The sequence below is a fragment of the Tympanuchus pallidicinctus genome, unplaced genomic scaffold, assembly GCF_026119805.1.
Source record: "Tympanuchus pallidicinctus isolate F22 unplaced genomic scaffold, pur_lepc_1.0 scaffold3, whole genome shotgun sequence".
In the NCBI taxonomy this organism is placed as follows: domain Eukaryota; kingdom Metazoa; phylum Chordata; class Aves; order Galliformes; family Phasianidae; genus Tympanuchus; species Tympanuchus pallidicinctus.
In genome coordinates this window covers 80,006,285-80,019,914 of record NW_026294747.1, presented here as the reverse complement: position 1 = coordinate 80,019,914, position 13,630 = coordinate 80,006,285, and positions in this window count along the sequence as shown.

Sequence of the window (13,630 nt, the reverse complement as noted above, 5' to 3'; positions counted from 1 at the left end):
TGTACTATGCTTTCTCTATATACCTGGTACACAAAGAAAGCTTAAAACATTGGAGCCATTAGTTACTAACCTACAAATAATGCACTTAGATAAAATGGCTTGTTATTCCAAATTGGAAGCAGCCTTCACTATGTTATTATTGTTATGATTATTATACTTGAATCTTTTACTTTAGAGTTTAAAGAGCAAACTTCTGTCTGACATGGAAAGAATTACTGAAAAAGTTGGTAAAAGTGATTAATTTTATATTCACAATGACAAGTTGGTATTACTTGAGTGTACGCAAGATGTTGTCAAGGATTGCAGTAATTCATCATTTGCTCTGTCATTATATTCACTGTAAGAAATGTGTACATTTAACAACTAGACTTCCCATGCTATGCAGGCAGTGCTGTCTGGTGTGTGCATGGCTTCACGATTCAGCCTGCAGCAAACCCGAGGTAGGCCCACGTTGGGACACACTATATGGCTGGGACACTTCTGGTTCACACTGTCTGGTAGTGTGCCTGATAGTTCAGGCACCAGAGATAAAGATTTAGGGCAGAGCAGAGCCATGTGGGTGATCCTTTTGAAAGGGAAGGACTTTCTTAATGAAATCATGCGTTTTCACCCTGGGACTTGAGCAGGCAGCAGAGATGTTGGCTGTCCATGTGGCACATGAGAGCTTTGGAGGAATCCATGCTGTGAGCCCTGCAGCTTTGCCGTGATCTGTGTGCCATCAGGTTGATATCAGGTACATCAGCTACCATGTACTACTCACATGGTAGCTTGGAGGCTGGCATTGCTAGTGAAGGGAACTTCAGCTAAAGTAGCCTGCGTTGGAGCTAGGTGTAGGACATACACCTAAGGCACTACTCTAAGCTTTCTCTATAAGAAACAGAAAAAAATGATAGCCACTGCCAGATAATGATTAATTCTATCTACTTCAAAAACCTATTTTGGTATGAGATGAAACTCTCTCCAGAAATGCTATATCTATCAACCACTGCAAGACTCTAAATTACTAACCTGGACTATATCCTTAATTTTCGATTGCTGAACTTGGGGATAATGAGTTCCATATTGTATCCTTTTATATTCAATTCTAAATCTCCCCACGAAACCTGTATGCACTGACCAGCTTGAATACAGGAGGTCAAAGAGGAATTTGTGCCTGGAATTTTGATTTTACATCTTACAAATGCCAGTCTCTCCTACAGCACAACATTCAAAAACCTTTTTTCCCTGCATGCATATGGCTCAGGTAGATTAGTATACTGTGATATACTCAGATTGATTGTTTCAAAAAGCAAGTAGCCTGAGCTAATTCACTTCTCCACCTGTGAGGGTACTCGGTCATAGTAGATAATACTTGATTGTATTAGTTGAAAATGTTCTTGTAATTAAACAGTTAAATAGTTCCATTAGTTTTTTAAATCTACAAAGCCCATTAAAAAGTGATACTTTTCAGCTTATGCTTCCAACACATTGTTTTGCTAACATTAATTATTCACTGGGCCTTTGGTATAATTAAAATGCATAAATTAGAATGTGGATGCAATAGCATTAATTATGCAGTGATGCCTTCCTTGGAAGTCAAGTGTTGGAGGCAATGCATTTTTATTCTAAACTAGTAAAAATGTAAGTTTTGCACTTGCTGGCAACCAGCCAAAGCATAATTGTTTTGTTTTTCTTTACCGTTTCTGAACTGTCAATTAAGTGTTTACAGCCTGCTCCATCTTTGCTTCTGTTGAAGGAGAAGCCTAATTGTTTGGGGTGAACACACCACATTACCCTCTGTGAAGCACAACTGAAACTGCTGTTCATGAGCATTCCAAACTGCCAACTTTATCTTTCTCAGCAGAAATTAATACAGTTCCCTTAGCATAAAGATGCTTTAAAATAGCAACAAGGCAGCTCCCAGGTGCATCCTAAGATAATCACAACTACCTCCATTGCCTTATTGCTTAATTATGCTTGTCTACCATGGCAAAAGATATAATTTCCTGCTTGCTTATTGATCAGATGCAGGAAAATTGAATGCTACATCACATACTTTAGAAAGGTCATGAATTTTTCTTTCTGCAAAGACATAAGAACTTCTTGCACTATGGTAAACTGTGTGCAATCAGTAAATTCTCACATATAGCCTCAGTATCATTTATCTTCGACTGTAGAGACTGCTGGCCAATTCTGGCACAACAGATGTGATCACATGGAAGAGACATATAAATACATCTGTAGAAAGCATATGTGATCTCAAAAGGCTTACTACACTAACATAACCACAGAAAGCTGAAAAGATGCACAAATGTGTTTCAGACTGCAGAGCACCAATGATAGAGGATACGTGTGCCACAGTCTCATAGATTTCATTCAAGATCGTACACTACCTAGTGCTGCCATGTAACCTGGGTAAACATGGGTCTAGTTGTTAGATAACATAAATTAGCAGCTCTGTCTTTGAGACGTGGGCAGCTAACAATAAGCACAAGTTGATCTCAGAAATGTTTCAGGCACTGTGTAGATAAGAGCTCCCAAAAACCATAGGTTAACCACTTGCCACTTCCTGGGTGCAGATAGGATACCGTATAATGATAAATGAGTGCAGAATACACCTGGAAGCATTTTTTTTTCCCTAGAAATGTGTAAAATGGCTTCATTTTATAGATTATAATTACATTCACATCAATTTAGTCCATAGAGACACATAACTGTAATAAATGTTTATATATTGGATTCATTTAACAAGAATACCTCTCTCACACATTAGCCTGGAAGTGCTTTTACTTAGCAGTTACTTTTGCAGCATGCTTCCCATTGTGAAAATGCAATTAATGATATCTGACATTTCATTTTCTAATATAGGGAAAATCAATGAAAAATCCCATGTAACTGAGTTTTCTAGAATGTTGCCACTGACAACTAGTCAATTAGAAATCATTTATTAAATGCAGAGTCTGTAAAAGATATTTAATAGACTGTGTGACCATTATAGTATGCTGATCTAGACAAAGCGATACTACTCTGCTTGCTTCACAAATTGATAGTAAATATATCTGCTATGTTCAAATAGACTAAGGTGAAATGTAGGTCATGTTACAGTAAAACTTTCAGAGGTAGTTTTGTATAAATCCATGGATTTCTACATATGCTGTGGAGTAAATCCACAGTGCTTATAAATGTAAGATGAGGAACAAATGTGTTACCATTAACCCATTTTTGGTCACCTCTGTCTACACCAGAACGAAAGCATCTAGTTAGTTAGAACATCTGAGTGTTACATGAATACAGATCTCAACTAGTGATAGACAACTCCTTTGGATACAAAAGCTATCAGAGTTGAGGAGTTTTATATCTTACATGTAATTCTGTGACTCAGATAAGATAACGAGTGTTAGCATTAAATACTGCTACCATTACTGAGGTGCCTCTTTTCTTAGGGTTTGTCATCATAGAGGCTAAAGGACATGTCGGACCTATGTAAGCATGTGAATGAGGTACAGGATTTTATTCTACATATTCTACATTTATTCTAGAGCATTTTAAGAGCATTTTCATTAGCAACTTAGATGATGAAATGAATTATGTTTATATATGAAATCTACTAATGACATTAATTAATAATGATGGATTAGAAATCCTTTAGAGAGCAGGACCGAGATTAAAAATGGCTGTAATGTTCATGAGATATGGGCTAAAATCAGCAAGATAACATTCAATAAGATGGTGCAAAATGCTGCACACTGGAGAGGGAAATCACATCCACCAATACTAGGCTGAATAACTTGAGTAAATGCAAAATTCAAGGACAGAGGTCTAGGAGGTTAGAGTAGAAAAGAAATGAAATGAAAGTCAACAGTGAAAGTCAAGGCAAACCGCATTCTGACATGTTAATAGTAGTGTTATATGTAAGATGCTGAGGGTAATCATTCTACTTGATTCAGTATTGGTGAAATGTCAGCTGTAAAATACTATTGGGTACATCTATGCCAGCAAATAACTTCCATCCTGGAACCTGGTCCTCCATCATCCCCACTCTGTATGATAGTTCACTCTGAGGCCTTCATTCCAAAGTGAACTAGCTAGTTCCTTTGGAAACAAAGCTGAGTGCAGTCCTGGAATAACAGTCAGTTCAAAGAATACACTCTACAGGAAGCAAGAATGAGACTTCACTGGGTTCTCTCTGCCCTACATAGTTGTCTTAACAATCATCAACACACACATTCTCAGGCATCCCTATGTTGCAGCCTTCCCCAAGATACGCAACATTTGCATGCCACTAAAATTTGTGCAGCATCATGACACGCACAGAAAACACTCAAACATTATTTCTTCAGATTTTTTCAGACATACTGAAATAAAAACAAATATAACATATATAAGGGCACTATTTAGATCTGAGGAGACTTAAGGCAGGTATGGACATACCCATTTTTCCTTGGGATGCTGTTGCTGGGCCTGAGAGATTAGGCCTTACTGCTGGAGCAAACATAACTAGACGTGTAGACTTTGAGACAGTATTGGCGCTCACAATTTGAGAAAGATCCAGATATATGCAAGAAAACCTTGAGCAGGGCAATAAGAATAAGATATTTAAGAACTAGTGAGTTACCTGCTTAAATTAGGGAAACTGCATTTCAAATTGTAATTTATTATTTCATTCTAAAGTTCATGTAAGCATTTGTAAATAATTTTGGGGAGTGAATTTGTAAAACTGCTTGGGCTTGAACAGCATGTCTCTGAATGTTGAGGACTTGTACGTAGATGAGTATGGATGGACAGCAACTGTTGAAATTTTGTTTTGTGTGCTCATTTATCACTTCTTACTCATCCATCACCTCTTGAGATAAATACATAGTATTTATATGCCATTATATATACATATTTTTCTGCAGCTAAGCAACATGTCTGTAAAACTCAGTGCATAACTGATAGAAAAAAAGGAACTAATCAAAATATATGTGTGCAATGGGAAACTTGAAGGTCATACAAATGTCTCAAAATTAGGATGCAAAACTGAATATCATTATGGTTCAGCTTTTTCCTGAATGTTCTTTTTCTAGCTGGACACAACTCTGTTCTACTAACTAAAAAAATTGTTAGGGAAGTTTTGCTGTGGAGATAGAATGAAAAGCAAATAACCTTCTTCAGCTGTGACAGATAATCACTCATGGGAGGTGTGAAAGGTCTTCTAAGTACTTGAAGTATGGATAGTGTGCCAAAATTATGTATGTTTGCTGGTTGCTAACATTTAGAGCTCCCCTCTAGGTAGAATTCACCTAGGGAATTCTACCCACCCCTGTCTGGAATTGATTTCATTTACTCTGCACAAGTTCTGCCATCCTCCACCTAGAATGTTCTATGTATAGTTTCTGTCAATGCAAGATCTACACTGAGGAGTTTCAGAATTATCCATTGCAAAGAAATATATTTTTCTTCAAAAGCAGTAATACTGTCATTCTCAGTTGACAGATAGAGGGCATCTACTAACTTCTGCAAACAAAGATTTTCACATTTTTTCCACACTCCATATATTCCTGCAGCATTTTCAATTATATTCACTTCCATTTGCCACTGGAATACTGAGACATGGAAAATGCAATGCTTTTAGCAGGTCTGATATTCCTTTCAGAGTATAAAGCTGCTAGAAATAATGGACCAGATCCATCTAAAACTTGTAACTTTAAGGAGCCACAAACACATTCCTAGCTCATTTAATATGAACATAAGGAATGTTGATTGGAATCAGCCTTATAAAAAATATGAATTTGAAGAAAAGCGTCAGCAGGCCATTCAGATCTTCAGTGTTAATCTGCGTTCCACGTAAGTGCATTTAACTTATATTTTTAAAAGTCTTTTTTATCTTCTATGAAATAATTAAATTTCCAAATACTAATTCTGCTGTGAAGAAAATGTAATTTCTGTAGTGATTCTGAAACTAGAGCAACAGTCCCAAGAAGATAAGAGGATGTGACTCAGGAACGCAAGAACACAATGTTTGTTATAACTGTCAGAGCTAAATCATAGAATCATAGAATTGCTCAGGTTGGAAAAGACCTTAAAGATCATCAGGCCCAACCATGACCTAACCATGTTGGTACATGATAGTGGAGGCTGAAACAATTTCTGGGTTAACAGTAGAAAGGAATGTGGTTTTATTACTGCTAGGACTATATGCTAGACATTTCAACCAAGTACTAAAAGACTCAAAAGACAGAAAATCTGAAGGGGTCTTAGAACATTTCCAGCTGCTCTGTATATGGCCTTTGCTAACTAGTGTCAATCAGGACTCCCCACTAAGGCTTCACTGAAGTTTTATTTCAATCTGACTAATGTAAAACGTAGATAGAACAGAAACATATCTTCTAACTTGGTCAGAAGAATTGTTCCTGTTATGCAGAATAAATGCACCACTTGGTTTTTCTTCATAGTCCTGTGTATGGGAACTGCTGAATCATGGCCTGAACCTCTGATTGATCACCTGAGGCGAGCACTAGTCAGCCATGGAGCACAGGTGAAGGCAATTCACTGTGCTGCTGGAAGGGGTGGAGCCTGGCTGCACCTCTCCTAGACCTGTTTAAGAGCTGGCTACCAGTAGGGAAGGAGCTCTTCTGGAGATCCCTCCTCTGGAGCTTTGCAGTGAGCCCAGGATATGGGTAAGCTTTCTATCTATTCTCTTTAATCTGCTCTGCCAAACTCTCTTATTTATTTCATAATTATAGCATCTTTATTTTCACTGACTGTGCATCCTGTTTCCCTGCACAAATGTGAGTCCTTCAATGAATCTGATTTTGACGTTATTGTCTGCCTTCCATTTAAAGTCAATGCCTTCAATTTGTTTGCTACTTCATGCTACTTTTTCTCTTTTCCTTTGCCATGATTATCTCTTTTACCTCTCTTATGATGAGTAAGGTTGTATCAATTAATCTGAAGAGTGAGTCCTACATTTGTCTCTTACCATTCTTATTTTTTCAACTGCAGTTTTTGGAGTACAATGTGTGTTCCAGCACCGTGTTTAATAGATTATACAATGTGTTGGGTTTTTTTTTTGTTTTTTTTTTTTTTTGCTTGACACTTCTTTTCAGATGAAATCTACTTGACGTAAGTTAAGTTCCTTGTACACTTTGACCTTTCTCTATAGGACATGACAGAATTTAACTTATGTTCAGTGTTTTCATATTCGAACTAGTTCAAAGCTCTTTACAATAATGATATTGATCATGAAATGACCGTGTAGGAAAACAGAGAAAAACTTGTTGTGGGCATAGGTATAATTATCACACAACTCATCCTTGCCTGTTGGAACCTTTTCTTAGTGAGCGCTTTTTTCATGCAATACTGACTAATCATGTCAGATAGCTTTTTATAGTCTTTAATAACAATAACATTAAACGTTTATATCCTCTTATTTAATAGTGATTGACTCTTTCTTTTCAGATAATGTAATGTTAAAACCAACCAATGTGGAGCAATTCAATGAGTTTCTATTGCTTGTAGCAACAGAGAATAAATGCTAAATTATGACAAAATATTAATAAACATTTATGAAATCTAAATAGGTAATTTTTTTTTTTGCTGTGTGTAGTTGAAATCTACTTCAGAAAAATGTCTTACTAAGTAAGCATTAATCATCCATTAATTTAATTATATCTATGCAGTCAATCTTCTCTTAAAATTTCCCATAGATCAGTAGCTCATCATTGCATCATATAGCATGTGATGAAATGCTTTTTTTTTTTTTTTTTCTGCAGAAACCAGAATATTTATATACATTAGCTATTCAAGCTTTTTTTTTTTTGCATATTTTTTTCAACAGAAACTTAACACATTGGTTTCTTTCAAAGTGCTCTCTGATCTTAAGTGGAAAAAGGATGGTTACTCACACACACGTAACACTCTTCCATTGATCTTGATTTCAAAGTTCAGTGTACATTTTTATCAACTTTGAATTTTTATACATGTCACAGTTCTGCTCATCCAAGCTAGCGAAAAAAATGTCTTTCATTCCTCTACCAAATGAAATTGTAATGTTTGTATTTTGTCTGTAAAAGAAGATACAAGAGGGATAGAAGGCGGAAGGGAGGAAGAAAGAATAGAAGAAAAGATAGAGAATTAATACTTTTTCTATCTCTCTTTTAGAAAAATGCCGATGAACTGAAACCCACCCTGCAGCATATCAGGCAATTAAAAGCCGTTTAATTTCTGAACAAAAATGGTTACTCGAATTACAGATTTATGGCACTATTATGGGAATTTCCAAAGTAAAACTCTAGCATCACATGCTCAAGAGCCATCAGACAGGAATAATTGCCCAGAAGTATCTCTGCTGTGCCTTAAGGGAAAACAGTTGCTTTCCAAAATTACTTTTGTGTGATGAATGCAAGACTCAGGAGCATGTCCACAAGCAAAAGACAGTAGTTACTAACAGATCAAATAAATGAATTGGAAGACATGATTGCTGACTGTAGAAAACAACTGTTGACTGAAAACACTAATTCAGACTTTATCCAAAACCTCCAGACTTCAAGTTGTATTTACTTTAAATCAACAAAATCTAAATACTGTGCATTGTCTGTATTCTTGTATCATATTATCTGTTCTAATCTTCCTCTAGGAATGAGGTGAAGTGCTGGATTTTTTTTCTCAGCATGCAGTCATCTCCTCAGCAGGAGAGACTGAATACTCTACTGAAACAGGCAGGGACACACGGACACATAAGAAGCAGTGCCTCAGTAGCAGCAAACCACCTTACAGTTTTACTCATGGTTTCTGCAGCTGGGGTACCTCAGCTCCAGTATCCTTTTAGTCCATCATATGCTACTTGACTTACATCCTGCATGATGATGTGGCTTTGTTTGTCTACCTCTTAATTTTTTCCTGGCCCCCACCTTCCAATAAGTTACTACCCATAGAGGTGTCAGTGACCTAGTTCTGTCTGCTCATTTCTGTGTTTATTGGGCAGTATAATCAGTAGTGATGTTCATGTGTTAGCTGAGTCTGCGATGTTTGTAAATTTGCAAAAGCATGCTCATGATTTACTGAGGTACTTCTCAGGCAATTTTCTCATGCTTTTACCCATAAAAGGAGCATGAAGGCCTGCTTAGAAAATGTTTTCCTTGAGTGCTCCACCCAGTATCTGGCTTTGGATGTCTAGGTCCCCCCCCAGGGACTGTGTCACAACAGACCCAAAGTTCAGCCACCTCCATCTCTAGCCCAGGACTTTGCTTGGACTACTGTCCCCAGCTCTAGCAAGTATAAGAAAACAAAGCAATCAAAAGAAAAGATGAAATGTAAATCTAGGGAAATTTCCATAGGTTATTAAAATTATTAAAAGAGTGTCTGAAGATAATCTGAAGAATATTGGGGGGGGGGGGGGGGGGTTGGGAAGTGAAAAGCGAGATACAGAAAAGGAAAATTTTAAATAAACTTTTGGTACCAAATTGATAGCAAATGCCTGTTCTGCTCTTGAATTCACCATACATGATTGTTGGTATTAGGACTGGCATAGTAAAATACAACATGCTGTTTAAAAAAAAATGTCAGCATCTGGAGCATGAAAGATCTTAATATTGTGTTGAACAAATAAAAGATGATCTATGTTCCTCTGCCCTCAGATGAATAAGCTGTATACTATAGAGCTAATTCTGTCACAAGTGCTTGGATGGGAATACATTATCCAGACATAATGAGCACTTCTATTGCTGCCGTGGAGACCTGAGGCTTTCTGAGACAACAACTCAAGTGTCTGATTACAGTTTGATGCTGTTTCATGAGGCCTCCTGGGGTGTCAATTAATCTTGCGAACTCATTGAACGCAGTGCAATGTTAGAGGTTCTTGATTTCAGGAAAATGAGCGGGGCTGTCTCTTAACTTGAGAGGATATTTCTGGCTTCTCCATCACCTACTGTAAATGGAAGTGTTGAGTTCTCTACTCCTAGGGTACAACCGTCAAATTTCTTGCTTTACTATTTCACTTTTTTTTTTCCTTAAAACTTAACAGAATTACTTTGTAACTTTGAGTTTAGATCATCTGCTAGTACATAAAATCTTCAGTAACCACCTGTGTTATAAATCAGTGCACAATCTTGTTAGATAACAGATTTGACAGTGTTTCTGTAGTGAATATTAATAATGGTGCATCATCCCTCTAACTCTTGATCTAATTAAAGGAGATGACTCAATGAATTAACAATGAGTGGGTGACACTTCCTCACAGTATTTAAACTCAACAGAGTAAATGACCTGTTCTTGATTAAAATATTAGGAAAAAAATACTGGATGATTTTTGGCAACATAACAGAATACATGTAAGCAGAATCAAACAAACAGTGATTTCTATCAGCAATGTAGCCCTAGACTTCCCTGAATGGCTGCAGCATGAGAAAGGCCGGTGTTTTGTGTGAAGTGTATCAACTACCTGTAATCATCTAATTCACAAAACCATTAAATATTTCAGTTGGTACTTATAGTGTATATGAGAAGTTCAGTGAAGAGTTACAGATCTTCATGACAAATATTTTAATAAGCACAGGGGAAGTATTTTTAATATTTATTACTTCTCTTTTGCACAAACTCAGTACCGCCTCAGCCTTTGAAGGTAATTACTTTGTAGGCATCACATTGACACTTCTTTCCTTGCATTTTGTTTTAAAGCAATTTCATTGCATTTCCATCAGTGATGATTTTGGTCTACTACACTTAACTTTTACCTCTGGACACTTTTCTCTTATTCTGTGAAGAAAACACAAAAGAAAATTGTCAATTACAATATTTGATGTGTTAATGTGGAGTTGGATTCCTCTGTGCAGCTCGTGTGCCTATCAGCCATTGAGATGATGAGATATCAGGAGAAATGTTCAGGGAATCATGTTTTCCTCAGTTTTCATTTTTCTCTGTTTAGATGATCTTTTTAATACAAGTAATATGGTGTATGAAATTATTACAGCAGAAGTTCCAGCTTGATTCAGAAAGGTTATGTTGAGACCATTCTGGAAGCAAATCTAGAGCAATTTGAAAACAATTAGGTCTTCATTTGTATCAGGACAAGGAAGAGCTAGTGAGAGTCAAACTTTTTGTTAGTATAATTGCTGTCCTGCAAATGTACTTGTTCCCCTGTTGAAACAACACCTCTCTTTAAATACTGGATGTTCAGCTGTGTATAGTGATCTGCATACAGTAAATTCCAACCAACGGTTCAGTGGAAGACATTTTATGTATTCAAAATAGCCACACTCTTCCATTAGAATGATTGTGACAAGTTTAACTAGAATTAAAGTATAAAGAGGAGAATAAAAAAACTGTCAATTTTAATATGATCATCTTTGTCGTCTTCTCTAAATCAATTTCTCACATGGATGGATAAGCTTATTTAATAAGGATGTTCTGAAGCCTGACTGACTCTTGAACTGGATGCAGGACTAGTACTTTGGCTTTCCCGTACTTTGCAACACTGAAATTGTATGCATCCCACTGTATATTGTAACCTGTAGAGCAGTATAGAATCACAAGGTTGGAAAGGACCTGCAAGATCATCTGTTTCAACCATCCTCCCATCGCCATTGCTACCACAAGCCACTAAACCATATCTTGTAGCTCATCATCCAGGCACCTCTTGAACACTGCCAGGGATGGCAACTCCACTACCTCCCTGGGCAGCCATTCCACTGCATGGCCACTCTCTGAGATAAAATGTTTATCCTTATATCTAACATAAATCTCCCCTGGAGCAACTTGTGGCCATTTCCTTGGGTCCTATTTGTTGCCTGGGAGAAGAGGCCAAACCCCTCCTCATCACAACCCCCCTTCAGGAATTTTTAGAGTGCAGTGAGGTCTTCTCTGAGCCTCCTTCAGACCCCTTACCAGTTTTGTTGCCCTTCTTTGGACACGTTCCATGGCATTGATGTCTTTTTTGCAGTAAGGGGCCCAAAACTGAACGCAGTACTTGTGGTGCAGCCTCATCAGAACTGAGTACAAGCAGATGATCACTTCCCTTCTTCTGCTATTTCTAATGCAGGCCAGAATAGCATTGGCCACTATAACTTGTTATTAGAAACCTGGCATAAATCCAGCCTGTTGAATGAGACGCTATTAGAAAACACTGATCAAAAGAGAAACCTGCAGCTTTACACTTCCTTCAGGGATTTGCATGTCTCCCAATAGCTAAGCAATTTCTCACAAAGTTATTACCCCTCCTTTATGTCCTGCCTGCACAAGGTGAACTTTCTGATCTGGTTGGCAGCATTGCACTGCATTTATTTACATCCCTTTTCTAATCTCTAGGAAGACACGGGAGCTCAGTACAAAAGTAAATGTTTTTAGTGCTATAGAAAAAGTGGCACCAAGCAGTGAGATGGCATGAATAAGATCTTCCTGCGGGTTTGTTGTTGTACCAGAAATAGCACCCCACGTTTCAACCTTAGCCCGGTGAACTGCATGACTATGTCTTTAATGATTTTTCTGCGGGAAGATATCCAGAAAGGACAGACAAAAATGACAAAGAAAATGCAAATTGTTGGAAAATGAAGAGATGACAAGCTATAAGAGAAAATGAGGAAGGAGAAAATGCATATGGGATGAATGGAAGACAAATGAAGAAAAGCTTTATATTAATTACCATGGAGAAAAAAACACAATATATTCATACACATTCTTCAATTTTTCTGTCTTTTTATTGAACTTACATAAGTATATATAGTTTTTGTAATATAGTGTATATAGAATAATTATGAAGTCGTAGTATAAATATATACCATAATATGACTATTATATAAATCATATTTTATGGTTACATTATTAGTATCTCAGATAATATAAGGATATAATGCAACATATAATGTAAAGTCATACTAACATTATTAGTATAATATTATTAATGTTGTAAATATGCATATATGTCTCCAAAATTAATGCCTCCTATTCATTTCCATGGAAACTGTAACAGATACAAAGAGCACAATAATACTATTTGATAGTGCAAATTCACAGCTACAAAACACTGCTTTTTGATGCAGCCAACACCTTTGGATATGCATTTTCACCAGTGAACAAGAGCCGATATGCCGCACTTATAGCAGTCTGTGTATCAGCAGAGGTGCTGTTGCTGTTGTCACTGCTGAAATGCACCACTTGATGCCTTGCTGACCTCACATCCACTGTTGGCCTCCAGAAACGTTCAGCAAGCATCAATGGATGTCAGTAGTGCAATTTTTTTCTGCAAGGAGGAATTCAGTGACATCACTTTGCTCCATACACACTTCCATGTAAAATGCTACTCTGTCAGACTGCTTCTCTGCTGCCATCTGTCATATGGCAACAAAATATGATGGAATATTGGTGAGAAGGTTCAACCACTACTCTCATACTACCAACATCCACCTCTGATGTCATGTGCCAATATTAAAAATAGAATACATTACTTTTGGAGCAGCCCTCATATATAAACCATAATATATCAGAGAAACATTGTGTGAAACTGATAAGAATACAAGTCACAATATTCCATTATACACTGTAGTCTGTGATGAGAATTTCAGTTAATTTCTACCTTAGCAGTCATCATACAGCATTGTTTACTGAGGCCATATGTGCTATGAACTGAAACCTGAGCTCAGGTATGTAGGTGTGACTTTGCAAAATCTAGAAGGTGGCA